Source organism: Arvicola amphibius, chromosome 3, assembly GCF_903992535.2.
Source record: "Arvicola amphibius chromosome 3, mArvAmp1.2, whole genome shotgun sequence".
In the NCBI taxonomy this organism is placed as follows: domain Eukaryota; kingdom Metazoa; phylum Chordata; class Mammalia; order Rodentia; family Cricetidae; genus Arvicola; species Arvicola amphibius.
This window is the reverse complement of record NC_052049.1, coordinates 66078661-66094164: the sequence shown is the minus strand read 5'-3', so window position 1 is coordinate 66094164 and position 15504 is coordinate 66078661.

The window sequence follows — 15504 nt, the reverse complement described above, 5'->3', positions numbered from 1 at the left end:
ACTTTAATCATGATATATTATTACAGCAACAGAAACCCTCAAACAATAAAACTTGAAATTTCCTTTTAGGACTAGACAGATGGCTCAGCAGTTAAAAGGATTGGCTGCTAATCCAGAGGACCTGGTTCAATTCCCAGCACACACATGATAGCTCACAACTTCTGCAACTGTAGTACCAGACTGTCTGATGCTCTATTGTGACTTCCTTGGGCTTCAGACACACATGCAAACAAAACACTCATATAAATAAAATAAAAATTCATTTAGAAATTACTTCTTAGAAAAATATATTTTCTAGTGTCGTTCTTATTAAATATGCTTCTGGTTTACTTATTTTAAGTGGTATATCATTCATAGTCTGACTTTATTACAGTGTGTATTTTATGCTGCCATGAATGGCTTTTACTAATTATAATTCCTGTTATTTCCATCGTAACTCATGCTGAGGTGAACACTCTTTTCACTTCTTTTTTTTTTGTATAACTTTCTGCAGTAGAGGAATTGGTCTGCCCTGGGTCTTGTGTTCACTTTCAGTCTGTCAGTATGGCTGAAGAACTGATTTATTTTGTTTAGCTCTAATTTAATATAAATGTAAACAGAAATGTGACTACACTTGAATGGTGGTAATAGGACATCTCAGGTCACATACCCAGAAGTAGAGCAGCAATGTCCTCTGCCAGATCCACTGATAGAATGCATCGATGACTATTGCATTGCTGCCCAATGTGATAAGGCTAGCTGACATTAGCACAGGCAGGGTTGCTAAACCCATACATCCTGGCCAGTGCTTGAAGTTTCCAGACATTTTCCTTTCTGCAATCCTTAAAAGTTTAAAGTATTATTCACCTCTGGTTTAATTTCCATTAGCACTGCTAGAGAAGATGAAATATTTTTATTAACCTATATAGGTTTCTGGCTCATGAATTATTTGCATTTCCTTATCATTTGCCAAATAGGTAAAGTTGTGTTCCTTGTTAATTTGTAAAATTCCTTATTTTCATCTTTTCCCATTCCTGTCATGATGAATTCGAATTTAAGAATATTTTCCCCACTTGTTTAATCAATTTATGTGTATCAAGGAGTTGGATATGAACTAGCCATGAATATACACTTCCGAACCCTGCATCAAAATAAGCATGTTACTGCAACTTGCACTCCAACTTGCAAAATATAGTTTATTCTGCTCTTCATCTTGGGTGTTGTAGGAGGCCGCTAGTTTGTTCCTGACTGCTCAGCCCCGAAATAATCACACAGAAACCATATTATTTGCAATACTGTTTGGCCAATAGTTTAAGCATATGTCTGACTAACTCAAATTAACCCATCTCCATTATTCTGTGTATCGCCAAGAGACTGTGGCTTACCAGGTAAAGTTCCAATGTCTGTCTCTGGCGGGGCTACATAGCTTCTCCCTGACTCTACCTTCTTTCTCCCAGCATCCAGTTTAGTTTTCCCCACCTACCTCTGTTATGCTCTGCCAGGCCCAAGACAGATTCTTTATTAACCAATAGTATTCACAGCAAATGGAAGGGAATCCCACATCTCTGCAACTTGTACTCCAACTTGAACCACATAATTTATTATGTTCCTCATCTTGGGGTCTCATTCTGAACTGAGAAAACAGGGGAAATCCATTTAGTGGCCTCATTAATATCTCTATGATCATGTGACTATATTGTGTCACTTCAGATAACAATATTCACAATAGAATTTCAAAAATATCATCAAATTTGCAGATTAATTTATTAAACAAATATGTATAGCCCTATAAATATGAAATACGTTATAAGAAAGGCACAATAATATCTTAATCACAATGTCACTGGGACAGTCACTTATATTCATTCAGAGAGCAGCAATGTACATGTGTCCACCTCCTTATGGTGACCCTGTAAGCAAAAGTGCATGATTGAAGTACATCTTACGTGGCCAAACATGTAAAGATACCCATGTACTAAATTATGGAAAAACTTCATAGTCATAAATGCCATTTCCCTTTCTGTTTGAGAAAAACCAGCCAAGTGAATAACAATAGACGCTGGATGTCATCTGAGAGATTGCTATCAGAGAGTGAATGGTGGGGAGCAGAGGTCAGGTAATGGGGACCAGTTTTTCCACAATGTATTGACAGCACAAAACTCAGTAACAGGAACTCTCTCCACATGTGAGATAATGGGATGCAGAATACTGCAGACAAACTCTGAGCAGAAACTTACTCAAATCTGATTCTATTAAGAAAATCCAAACTTTTCCACACCTATGAGGTCAGAAAATCCTAAACAATGAGATATGAGAGGCAAAATTCAGAGGAGAAAGACAAAGCTTGCTTTGTTCTGCACAGGATTCTGTATCTAAGATGAGTTTAGCACCTAGACATAAAAAACAAAAAATATTCCATGAAAGAAAATGAATTATGAAATGTTCTTTAGATTTAAGGCAAAAAAGATATTTTACTACATTTATAAATATTTGAAACCTTAATTTTTTGTTTAGAGCACAAACTTGATTTGCTAAAAGCAGTTGCAATTTATTTAAAAGATCCACCTGCAGATCCGCTTAGAGTCAACACTGATTTCTTGACCTTTCTCTGCTTCACCCTAAAACCTATTCATAAACACAATAAGAAGTTACATTTTATTCTTTAAAAATAGCAGTTTCCCAAAAATATACTTAAGTATTTCTTTGCAGCCACACAAAAATAAAGCCTGGTTCAAGGTGCATCATACACTATTATTTCCTGTTGTAAATATGTGTCTTCAATTATCCTGCTTCTCTACTTTTCTTTAAACATTTTAAATGTTTAGAATGATCACAAATATTTTGTGTGCCATTTTCCTTTAATATATATACACACATATATATTGTTGGCTTTTCATTTTAGTAATACACATGTAGTCTTACATACTGTTTAATGTTTGCATATTTCTACCATCATGCTTGTGGCTTGTAGTGAAGGCAATATCCAGGAGTGTGTAATAAAAGAGAAAATATTCATAAACACCACTCGTCTATGAGGATAATAAAGCTGAACCACTCTCTGTTGTGTTAGTTAGTTGTGTACGATTCCAGGTGAGGGTTCCCTGTTTACAGAAGGCTAAAGAACGCATAGCACTATTTAAATAGACAAAATATTGGAATGATGCTGCCTTCCATCTACTCCAGACAGTGAAGTGCTTTGTCTGCCAGGAATTTGACATTTTGCTTAAGGGTAAGATAAGGAAATATTTAGGTAAGCATTAGAGAAGGAACGGGGACATGTAAGTAATCAAAAACGTTGATAAAAGACCACACAAGTTAGCCACAGCCTGTGAAGAAAATGTGGGCAAACATAGAACAGAAATATCAGAAATCACACACACACACACACACACACACACACACCGTTGGGAAGATTTTAGTCTATGACTAATCATAGCCAAAATATGCCTATTTGTAGAAGAAGCTGATGAAAAATATTACCAGGTGGGAAACTATTTGAGCAGATGATACATTCTTCGTGGCTGCTACTAATACAGAGCGGGCAGATCGACAGTTCAGCCTCAAACGCTGTCTGAAAACGTAAAGACGAGTTGGTACAATTCAGTAAATGCCATCGTTCCATAAAGCCCATACCAAGCCAGTTTCCCACAGCCAACATTTTCCATTTTTATTTCCTCTATAATATTTATCTTTTTGCTTTAATTACACATGATATTTGTAAAGAGAAAGCTGGCGTTGTAATAATTGGATGGCTTTTTTATCTATGTTGGCAGAAACAGAATTTTCTCTTATATTTGAAGAGCAATACAAAAAGCAAACCTCCTTTTTTGACAAACCCAATGCCAGAAGTATCCTCTGAGTCACGCAGTTTCTTGAAATCGTGTTGTTCTGAAAGTTCTGAGAAGTGCGATCCTAGAGCTGCTGCCAGGATCCTCTAAGTTAGTACCAAAGCCTGCCGGAGTCAGTTCATGGAATGCAAGCACCTCTCCGAGACGTGTTTCTCTTCATTTTCTTAACTCCTTTTGCTATAATTGCCACAGCCTTTCTTGCCTCATGTTGTTTCCTTTTTTTTCCTTTTGTTCTTGTCTCTTCTGTCTGTCTTCCTCCTTAATTCCCTTCCATCATTGTTCTTTCTTTCTCTTTCTCCCTTCTGTTTCTTCCTCTTCTTGTCTTCACCTCTCATTCAGGGTACAAAGGAGGAAAAGTATTAACAGCCACTTAAAACTAGAGAAAACAAAATATTTTAGGTTCCTACAGAGGAAAAATAATTCTTCTTAGCAACACTCTATTTCTTATTAGAAAAAATGCTCAAAAATGAGTGATTAAATTTCGGGAACTCGGGACAACATTTTCTACCTTAAAAAAATGAGTCTTCTATTAAGAAAAAAAACTCTGTTGAGTTAAATAGTATCCACAGATTTTAACACTTGAGGACAATGTGAAATATTATCAGCACTGACATTAAATAAGTAACAAGCAACACATTAAATCTAGGGCACCATGGTTTGGAGTAGATATTAAAGGCAGTGTGAACTGACTGACTAGGCAAATTCAGATGCAAACTTGTTAAATTCCGTGAAGACACACAGCTCCTGGTCTTCAAGCTCGCACATCTCAGTACTCTTTGGAAACAGCAGAAAGTTACTAAAAATTTTAAAATTTACTTTGCAAACAAACTAGCTATCCACAAGCACATGGTTCTCCAAATTTCCATGTCTATGCACAGAATACCTGTTTTGAAAGGACAGTTACCTGTTTTCAGTCACAACTTAGGTGTAAATCTTTAAAATTTTAGCTGGCAGGTTTCACTATGTAATAAAACATGTCAAACTCAAACTGACAAGTGGGTTTCATTTTTGGAAGGTTTTTCCTCGCACCTTTTCCCATTATAATACAAGGACTACTTAGCCATATGATTTTCTGCAAAACTTAACAGAAAATGTAAAACATAATGCATGTCTTAACATCTTAACATTTACAGGGAAGAACTCTGGGCAGGGAGGAAAGGAGTCTTGCTAAATTCAGAGCGTGTGCTGTCTGTAAGCAGTGAGGCTGCCAGTCTGCATCTGGTCCCCTTCTCCCTGTCCCTACTCCTTGCCTGCAGTACCCAGCCTGAAGACAGTTTTCCTATCTCCGATATATCTCTGAAATTCTCCAATTACCTTATTTGTGGAATTATACCACATTACCCAGACACACTTATCTAAGTAGATGATCTGGACGTAACACGCTTGCCAGGAAGCAGGCTAACCAGAGATTCACAGTTTATCTTTTAATAGAGAGATGCAAGGATGCAATGTGCGGCCACCCCTCTAAATGTGCACACACACTAGCCATTTAATCAAACTGGAAATTGTAGAATAATGTGTTATGCTAATTCTGTTTAAGTCACAATTCATATTGAAAATAAATACTGATCCAACTAGTTCTTTTGGTTTGGGTGTTGACTGCAGTTTGATGACTGGAAGATTAAAATGTATATAGCTCACTGAATGCGTGTGCATAAAATTACCCCACTCATTCACGACGATCACTAACATGACCATTAAACAACAAGAATTGTCACTGTCGTTGGGCTGCAACAGGACTTCTTAATTTTGTGCAATATTCCTAAATGAAAAGAGATGTTAAAATTGTATTTGCCTACAGACTTTTAATTATTTAACTTTTTAATAATAAATAGTTACAATCTTAATTTTTCATGCAATTGTCCCAACATTAAACAGAAATAATATTTATTTATTATCAAATGTCACAAACAAAAGAAATGCTGCACTGCTGTTGATAAAATGGAACACTAGTGCCCCCTTCTGATATAAAAGAGAAGAAAACTATTCTTGGGACTTGAAAAGACACTCTACGCTAATCCCCTAAGCAGCTGTCTCAAGTCAGATTCATGCCAATTGTTTTCTGATTTAATAATAAACCCTAGTTTTTCTCCTATGATGTTGGATATTCTAGTGTTTGACTGTGTTTACCACCATAGAACGAATGAGAGAGTCTGAGAATCGTGTTGAATCTCACATGGAAGCAAACGTCCTTTATTCAAGTTGAGTTTTAAAATAAATTCAAGAAATCGTCTTCTTAAAAAGAGTTGAAGTTTTTATCGTCATGGGCTATATATTCGATTGTGTGAAAGCCAATAAACTTGATTCTATATCTGGCTTAATCACATTAAATGTCATGTTGCCGCACTTTTCACCAAATTCAAGCTGATAGCCACCGACACACTCATTCATTACACTCCTCTCTGACATAGCATAAAGGGCAAAAGGCAGCATGATAGATTAAAAAGGTATTATGGTACAATATTAATTACAGCATCGGCACCTTTTCTAGCTCAGGCTGCATAGAAATGTCTATTTTCATTTTTACATTTACAATATACTTTGAGGGAAAATAGATTTATTACATAGTAAATGGAAATTTTGGTCAGATATTTTAATGTTAGGACAGTCTCAAGAATGGGCATACTAGAAATTTTGAAATTTCTATCTTTAAAGCCACTCTGAGTTTGGTGCAGCTCCTATGAAAATCTAAGGTAGGAAGGCATTAGACAAAGGCCAGGCACAGTAAGACAGAAACACTCAAAGCATCTTCTCCATGAAACCAAAACTCTGATATGATCTTTGCCCCCTGTGAATTTTATAAAAGTGTAACAAAACAATTGTTCTTGGAAAAGAAATGATATGATAAAATATAGTGTACCCTCAAGTGACACTAGGCTGTGACAACACTGGCTGTTTGACACAGGCTCTGGCATCTCCCACTAGAAAAACAAATCCTCAGATCAATCTGATTTAAATCCATTTTAATTTGGTAACATGAAAATATTCATTACTTAGAACATATTGAATAAAATTCTGAATTTTTAATTAAAACCAGGCTCGGAAAACATTGTCCCTCATCCAGGAAGACATGCTGCCCCTAGCCCAGCTCGCTGAGTGCCCTCGAGATCGACTGAGCAGAGTTCAGTGCTGTCCCGCATTCCGCAGAAGCATTCCTATGTTTTATTTCATAACAATTGTGTTTTCTAAGAAACACGATGATCTCAGTAGTGTTTTGTTTGTTTTGGTTTCTGGCCTTTCCTGTTGCCTACTTCAGGTCATTTCTTTTCCCCTGGTGTAGTTTAAACCCCGCACTTTGAGAACGACAACCAGTTCAGTTTGGTGATGTGAGAGGAAGAAAGCCATCAGCACTGATGGAACTTAATGAGATGTTTTAGTTGTCCTCTGTCGCTGCCCTGAGAAAGTGTGGGGAGCCAGGAAGCAGAACCATGGGGACGATTTGTGAAAGGGGATGCTTCCCCACCAAATTTTTGGCCCTTCTGTGTTCATCCCATGGGGCAGAACAGTAGAGGGTGAGGCTTGCTCACTTAGTATCCCTCTTTCCTGGGACTCTCTGACAGAAATGTTTATAACTTCTAGAAATCTCTGGCATGATCCAGAGGCTTCTAGTCCACTTTTCTCCTTCAGGTTTTCAAAATATCGCCAAGACATTGCTCTGTCTATGGAATAATCAGTCAAATAATTTATTTAGTTTATAAAGCAATTTAGTTTATAAAGCTGTTTTGAGAAGTAATAGCAATTGCTCCACATCAAAAGAAAATTAATATGTATCAGGTCTTAAGCTGCAACTCTTTGTAATTATACTTCTTACTTTATTATTGTCACCATGATGTATGTATAACACCTCTGAGTACGTTCTCCGAGCTAGGACAGTTCTCTCTGAAAGCAGAGTTCAGGTGCTGAGGTGCCGACACTGTGAGGACGTTGAATTCCATTAATAAAACACCTCTTCTAAGCTATCAAAGCTTTAAGGGATGTTGTACAGTATATTCATAAATAGCCAATATTTTAATTTCACATCAAACAGCAATATATAAGCTTAAAAGTCACTACTAAACTTTAAAAGGTGCACAGAAAAAACCAAATGTGATCTTTAATTCTTATACGCCAGTTGTCTAATGTTCTGAAACATTTGTGGAGATAACTGGGGCTTTTGCACCCATGAGATCATTTAGCATCTGCAAGCATCTCCGTTCCCCTGACTTTGTGACATATCATCTCACCTACGTTCTTAAATTGCTGGATCTGTGTACTAATGCTGAGTATCAGGGAAAAAATACGGGAGAAAAAAATGGTGCAATAAAATTAGCAAATACCGCTCGTGTAACTGTTACGAGAGATTCCGAGGATTTGAAAAAGGATTCTTCACAGTAGACCGTGGGAGTACATAACTATAGGTATGATCACCGCTTATTTCAATAGTTTGAAATGTCAAATGAGCAATTTTATTCTCCTTTATTTTTAAACTATTTGCAGAGAAAACACGAAATTATATAATGTTGCATGTATTTTAACCTACTCTTCCTTCATAAGGTTTCTTGTCTAAACATTTCAATGACATTGTGCAGCTTTAAACTGAGAAAAAGAACAAAGTTACAAGTGTGACAGTTTATCAGAAATAGATTAAGTGACAGCTGTAACTGGAGTCGGAATCAGTAGATTATTTTAATACTACCAGGAAGAGTATAATTTACAAAAGTACATTTGAATGATGTTAAGAAGCTATGCGGCATGGGGGTGGGGGATTGTTTGCTTATTATGGGATACATTCTGAAAGGTAAACTTCCAAAACAGACTCTGCACTAAAAAACATTATTGATATGTGCCTCTTAGTTCAACAATTGGATCTTTGACATCAGAGAAAACTGGTTTACAAAGAGTTTGCTTATCATGGAATCTTTGTAAAATTTATAATTGTTTAATTAATTTCTGGTAGCTTTATTGTTCTTATCATTATAATTTTAAGACACTGATATATGTTTTCAATATTTTTATGCATGGAGTAGGTTGTATCTTTTCTTTCTCATATTTAATTTTTCTAAAAAGAAGACATTTAAGCAAAGCTTCACTGCAATCTACTTAACAAGTCTTTAGTTTTCTATCTAGAAATATTTCCTTAAAAAACTACCTAAAACACGACTCTCAGAAATCATAGTAATTTAAGAGACATTATCCAAAAACTCTCCTCTAGTATAGATACAAATTGCCCCCTTGACTTTGGAGTAAATCTGCATTTGGCCTGTTCTTCCTGAAGCATCTTGTAGTATTTACATGGACATGTCCCTCTGCATGCCAACCCACTTCAGGTTGTAAAAAACAGAAGTTTCCAGGCAAATCATTTATTCCCTGCATCATAAACTGTATAATTGGGGATTTAGTACACAATGATGAAAATACTGAATAAAAACATCACAACTTTTATAAATATTTCTTTTAAAAAAATAATTCCATTTGAAAATCAGACTGCATGTTAATCTTAGTCCTTTTACCTTAAGAATGTATAGATTTAAATTTTCTCTTTCCACATATTCTTACTTGAGAAATATTCTCTGGCAGTTAACCGTTGCATTGTTTGATGTTTATAAGTTCGCATATTATATGGATGCATATATTTTAAATTTAAATCAAATTTTCAGTTCCCTTTGTATCAGAATCATGAGCATAAAAAGGCTATAAAGAATGAGGGTGTATGATCTCCTAATCATCACAGACAGTGTGTTCTATTTTGATCAAAATATCTTTAACAGAATAAGTAGTCTCTTTTAACTGCTGCAAAATGTATTTTACAAAACTCACTCACATTTATATTTAATATTACAAGGGTAATTTTTTCTCTACACATGTACAGGCTTGATCTGCTGATAGAGCCAAGCTGGAGGGAGTGATCAAATGAGGCAGAAAAAAGGAAAAAAGAAAGAAAGAAAGAAAGAAAGAAAGGAAGGAAGGAAGGAAGAGTGGAAAGAAGATAGGTAAATAGATACAAGCAAAAAAATCCAATCAAGTACAAATATTAGAACCACCTCACATTATTGATTTTGGTTAATGGAAGAAAATATTTTTAGTATAGTAATATTTAATTATTCCATATCTCTGGTATCTCTCTCTTTAACCTCACTCCCCGCAACTCCCTCTCCTTTCTTGCTTGCTTGCTGAATAGGAATTCTTATAGTCTTTTGGAGAAAAAAAATAGACATTTTCAGCCAGCTGGCCAAGCCTTATCTCTCTGAGCTAGAACAGAAGTTGCACCTGTTCAGAGTATCCATAAATGATCACATAAATGACTATATGTATAAACTTAAGTACTGAATACAATACTATGAAAAATGTAATGAACACAGGGATAAGAAAGACAAACCTATAGACTAAGGTAAAATCAGGGAGGAAAGCACTCTTCACACACTAAGACTTATTTCATCCATTCACAGAGGCTTTGGCTCGAGAAATTTGAGGATTCTGCACACTAACACACTTCTCAACAGAAATTCACGTTTGTCCTTAAAAGAAACTCCATCGTTTTGCCCATATGTAAAGTGTCTTTCTAAAAGGATTTTAATAAACCCTGGTATGGCATCACAAAGTAATCTGTCTAATTTCTTGGGAGCAGTCATTGCAAGTACTCTAAGAATATTTTACATTGAGGAGAGGAATCGCTAATACTCAACGGCAGCTCATCGCCTTGAAATGGATTGATTTCTTCACTGTCTTCTGTTGGGACTTGTACTGTGGAAACAAGGAGTTGATCATTCATAGCATTTGCATGAATGTGTATGTGCCCATGAGTGGCCACTATGTGTGAAGTCCAAGGGGAATATTCCATGTTAATGAGAAATGGAGGAATCCCTTGTCTAGCAGCATCTGGCGCAAGTGTGAATCACATAATTTAAAGCTGCCTTAGGCAGCTTTGACTTACATGCCTTGTTTCAGATTTTAGACCTCCTTTCTTAAAAAGCACTTTAGTCTCTGTAATATTAAAAGGGGGAAGTGTTTCCCTTGTGTCTTAAGAAGTAATTACAGGTTGAGTGTACCACTATCCTTTATATGCTGAGGGGGTAGAGTGAACCTCACAAGTTCCTACCTCCGTCTAAAAGGACAGTTAGGTGTAGCCCAATTGGAAAGTGAAGTCAAAACAAAGACCACAATATATAGAAAATCTCAATTGAATGAATTTTCTCAAGGGCCAAACTGTGATGGTCCATGCCTTTTAATTTATACATGATCATATATAACAAATATAGTGTCTTTTAAGTCTTTTAAGAATGTGATGTTTACAACTTTTATAAAACTTCAATCAAGGGCAATAGTATTAAATATGAGATCCCAATTGCTTTATTTAAAAATAGTAAATATATATATTCTGTCTACATAAATGATATCTTTAAAATTAAACCCTCCTGGTAATCTTTACCTGGATACTTACACACCTTTTAAATCACGTTCAGATATAAGTGAACAGTTTCACAACATTGAAGATAGACATTATCAGAGGAAAATAACTTTGTAACTAACTTAATTAAAAAATATGATTCATCAGCTGTGGTTACCTGCATGAAACCAGCACAAGATGAAGCCAGTCTGCTGTCTGGCATGAAGTGGGAAAGGGTTCTTTGCCTCAGAACACCGCCTGAAGAACTGTGGAGAACTAATGGCTTTCTGGAAAAAGGAGCCCATTGTCTTCCAGGATGTAACTCTGGGAGACCAGCCATGGTCCCGTGGTGGTGCCACAGCCAGAAGTAAAAGAACATTACAACTTAGAGTTCCTAGGCTGTTAATTTTTTAAAAGGCTTCAATCTGAAGGGCTAGGCATTTGGGAACAGATCCAAGAGGAGCTGAGAGAACTGGAGGCAAATCGTATCAAAATATACTGTACAGAATTGAAAAATAATAAAATGTATGTAAGTGGCTTAAATGTCTTCCTACTTTTCCCAAATCCTAGTATTTCAAAGAGACTTTATTTTGGTTAAAATATTACTGAAATGCCCAACAGTGTTTATTCAGGAGATCAATGAATGGGATGGATAGCTCAAGTATTTGCTCTCATTCATTCCACTGTGAACTGATACACAAATTTGAAATTTTTCAGAATTCCTAAGAGTTAGCAGCTTCTACTTGGAAAATTACATTACATGGTATTTTGCCAACATATGATTTTGCCAGAACTCCAATGTGACAGAAGAGAAGAACAAAGGAAACATACGTAGTTAATCTCAGATAGAAATAGTTGACAAAATTTGGCAACAATGTTATAAATAGGAAGAAAATAAATCTATATTTTTATGATTTAATGAATCACAACAAAATGTATTTTCTAATTAAAACTGCAAAAGGTTTAGATAAGAAATGACTGGAGTCAAGTGCACAGCCCAGGCAGGTGAGAGACTGGAGAATCAGAAGCTCAAGGCCAACCTCACATACATACATACATACACATATACATACACATGCATACATACATACATACGCACACACATACATAATGGGTTGGAAGAAGCATGAATTACATTAAACCCTGTTCCTTCCACCAGAAATAAACAAAAAAAAAAAGAAAAGAAAAAAGACAGAAGAAGGAAGGAAGGAAGAGAGGAATGGAGAGGAGGGATGGAGGGAGAGAGAGAGAACAAAAGAAAGAGGGAGAAAGGGAGGGAGAGAGAGAAAGAAAAAGAATGAAAGAAAGAAAGAAAGAAAGAAAGAAAGAAAGAAAGAAAGAAAGAAGAGAGAAAGAAAGAAAGAAAGAAGAGAGAAAGAAAGAAAGAAAGAAGAGAGAAAGAAAGAAAGAAGAGAGAAAGAAAGAAAGAAAGAAAGAAAGAAGAGAGAAAGAAAGAAAGATGGAAAGATGGAAAGAAAAGGAAAGAAAAATAATGACCAGAGATGTTTAAGTTAAAGGGAGTTGAGGATGGGATCCTCATTTATCTATTTACTTATTATTTACCTATAGTTCATTGAGTCTAGCTAGTGCTGCCCATAGTTGCATAAGTTTGGTGTTATCCCATGTAGCACAGGGAAACTACCAATGGCCACAGTCCAAATGACAAGTGACTTCTTCTGCCAGCTTCCAGCTGGAGTGGGGTTGCAGGAGCCCCTCCACAATCTTGTTGGAATTTTTAAGAAGCTAAAATTTCATGAGTCAGTTTATAGCAAAAAATTTAATGTTCGACTATTTTATTCACAATTGTTATTGCCTAACGATTAAAGAAATCTTACTGTACCAAGAATGGTTTTGACAGTGAACCTCCCTAAGTTTATTTTTAAAATGGTATTAGAAAAATGAATTTTCCTCCTAATGGAAACTCCCTACAAATATTAATTAGCTGATTAAAGGCAATCCTGTCTCATCTGTCACAGCTCAAAATTCAGAGTTGCCAGTGCAATCGTGCACTTCACATGGCATGCCAGGCCCTGCTTAAGAATGCAGAACTAAGAGTAACATACAAAAGCTTCCAACCATACAGTTCTGTTTGAAAAAGCTTAATTTTCTCAAAAAAAAAATGCCTCTACCATATAATTCTTATTTTGACAATAAATATACACTTGTATGCCATGCTCATTAGTTTTTGAAACAAGAAGGAAAATGATTTCCAAAGAAACTGATCATAGAACAAGTGGAAAGGGCTAAATATTCAGCAGCTTTGATGAATCTAAGTGTGCTGATGGTCCTGAAGAGAGGAGGATTCAATGGAACAGCGAGACTCTGCTGTGAGATGCTGAAGCAAAGGGATCACTTATACCTCCTCCTTAAAATAAAGACCTTCAAAAACTAAGAGATGCTCTTCCTCAAGTCCTGTTTGGATTGGCATTAATGGAAAATTATTTCATAATCAATGCATTCAAATTAAATAAATCAGCCTTACTTCAAATTTCACCAACCAAAAGTAATACTGAGTTACAACTTTGCTCAGAATTTACTATCCTTAATGGGCTTTTGTTTGGTTGTAATAGCTTTTTGCTTTGTTGTTAAAAGAACCAAACTAAAATAAATATTCTCTCAGGCAAATAATTTTGAATAAATGAATAATATAAATTAGAGCCTTAGATGTTTAATGTTTTCATCTTAAGAAAAATATGTTTTAACACAATTAATTAAGTATATTTATTTGCCCTTGCCATTGTAAATTTTGTTTCCTTTTAAATATATGAAGTTATTATTAAAATATATAATTGTGAGTATAGGAAATTATACAGGACAGATATATAATTACATATATTTAATATGCTAAATAATATGTTTAAGATATTATCATGCACTTAGAATTACTACCTAAAAAACTAAGGTTTAGCAAGGAAATTAATATTTTCTCCTTAAAGACAAAGTGTACATAAGCATAGTATTTTATTTTACTAGAAAAACAGTAACCTAAGGAAAGGGTATTTCCTCTTCTGTAATAAATGTGAACTTTCTTGTTTTATAATAAATAATAAAATTAAAGTTACATTAAAATTTTAGAACAATTTTACTTGTTACAATATTAGGTAAAAGTCATGCCAGTTCACTCTTGTGATACTTAGTTGTGATTCCCATTAATTGAGGTAATTTATTTTCCAGAGTGATATATATATATATATATATATATATATATATATATACACACACACATATATATTCTTACAAAGTCTTGTGATTTTGAAATGTGACATATTATTCAGCTGTGGGTCTTTGATGTGTGTTTTTCTCTCAATCCATGCTCCAACAATTCTGTCATACAGAGAACTGAAAATTAAGTTATTCTCGCCAGCAATACTCCCCCACAAAGAATCCATCAAACCATAGATATAAACCTCAGAACAATTCCTGCCAGGTTTCTCATGCAAACGCTGCAGAAAAACTTACAAGAGCACTTCAAGATATTGAGAACCCTTCAATACAACCCAGTATAATAACTTTTACTTGCTAATTTCTATGGGTCAGTTGCAAAGGAATAGACCTGTCAATCAGTTTCAGATGTAGCAGAATTTGTCTGTCTACAAACAGGGATACTTTGTCGTTGCCATAGAGACTAATCCTCCACTTTCCTTCTGTTGACACAGCTAGTCACAGCCTAAACTACCTGATCACACTTTTAATAGGCAGCTGACTGGAGTACCATAAAATGCTCAAATCAAGTTTGTAACACTTGAGATACACACTGCTGATTTTTAAAAATATTATAATTTAAGCCTTGTCATATACTGGGCCCTATTTGCTCCTTTAAGCAAACTATATTAAAATAATTAATTGCTGCCTTAATAAGTATCAAATTGATTATCCATTTTCAAAAGGAAAATGAAGAAACATATGAATAAAATATATCTTGTAAACAGAAGAATCTGTTTTGCTGTCTTAACAGGTTAATAAGTGGGTTCAGATGGGTCTCTTTGTTCTTTCTGTTGCCTTGCAGATAATTGTACACAACATATTTGTGTTCAACAGTCTCAGAAAGAGGGAACTTGCATCTTTAAGTTTAAATATTTAACTACTTAAATTATTATCACGTGTAGAAATTTTTAAGTTCATTTTCAGATTCATGGAAGCTAAGACAACCATGTTTGCTTTCTTAACTGAATCAATCATATTCTTAAATTCAGTATATGGATACCAAAATATATAGTGCTCCATATGAACAAAATGTTTGAGAAATTATCTACAGTTCACTGTTAGTGTCTAGATTGACTCTGAGGTTACTTAACACTGTTGTTAAAATCTCTA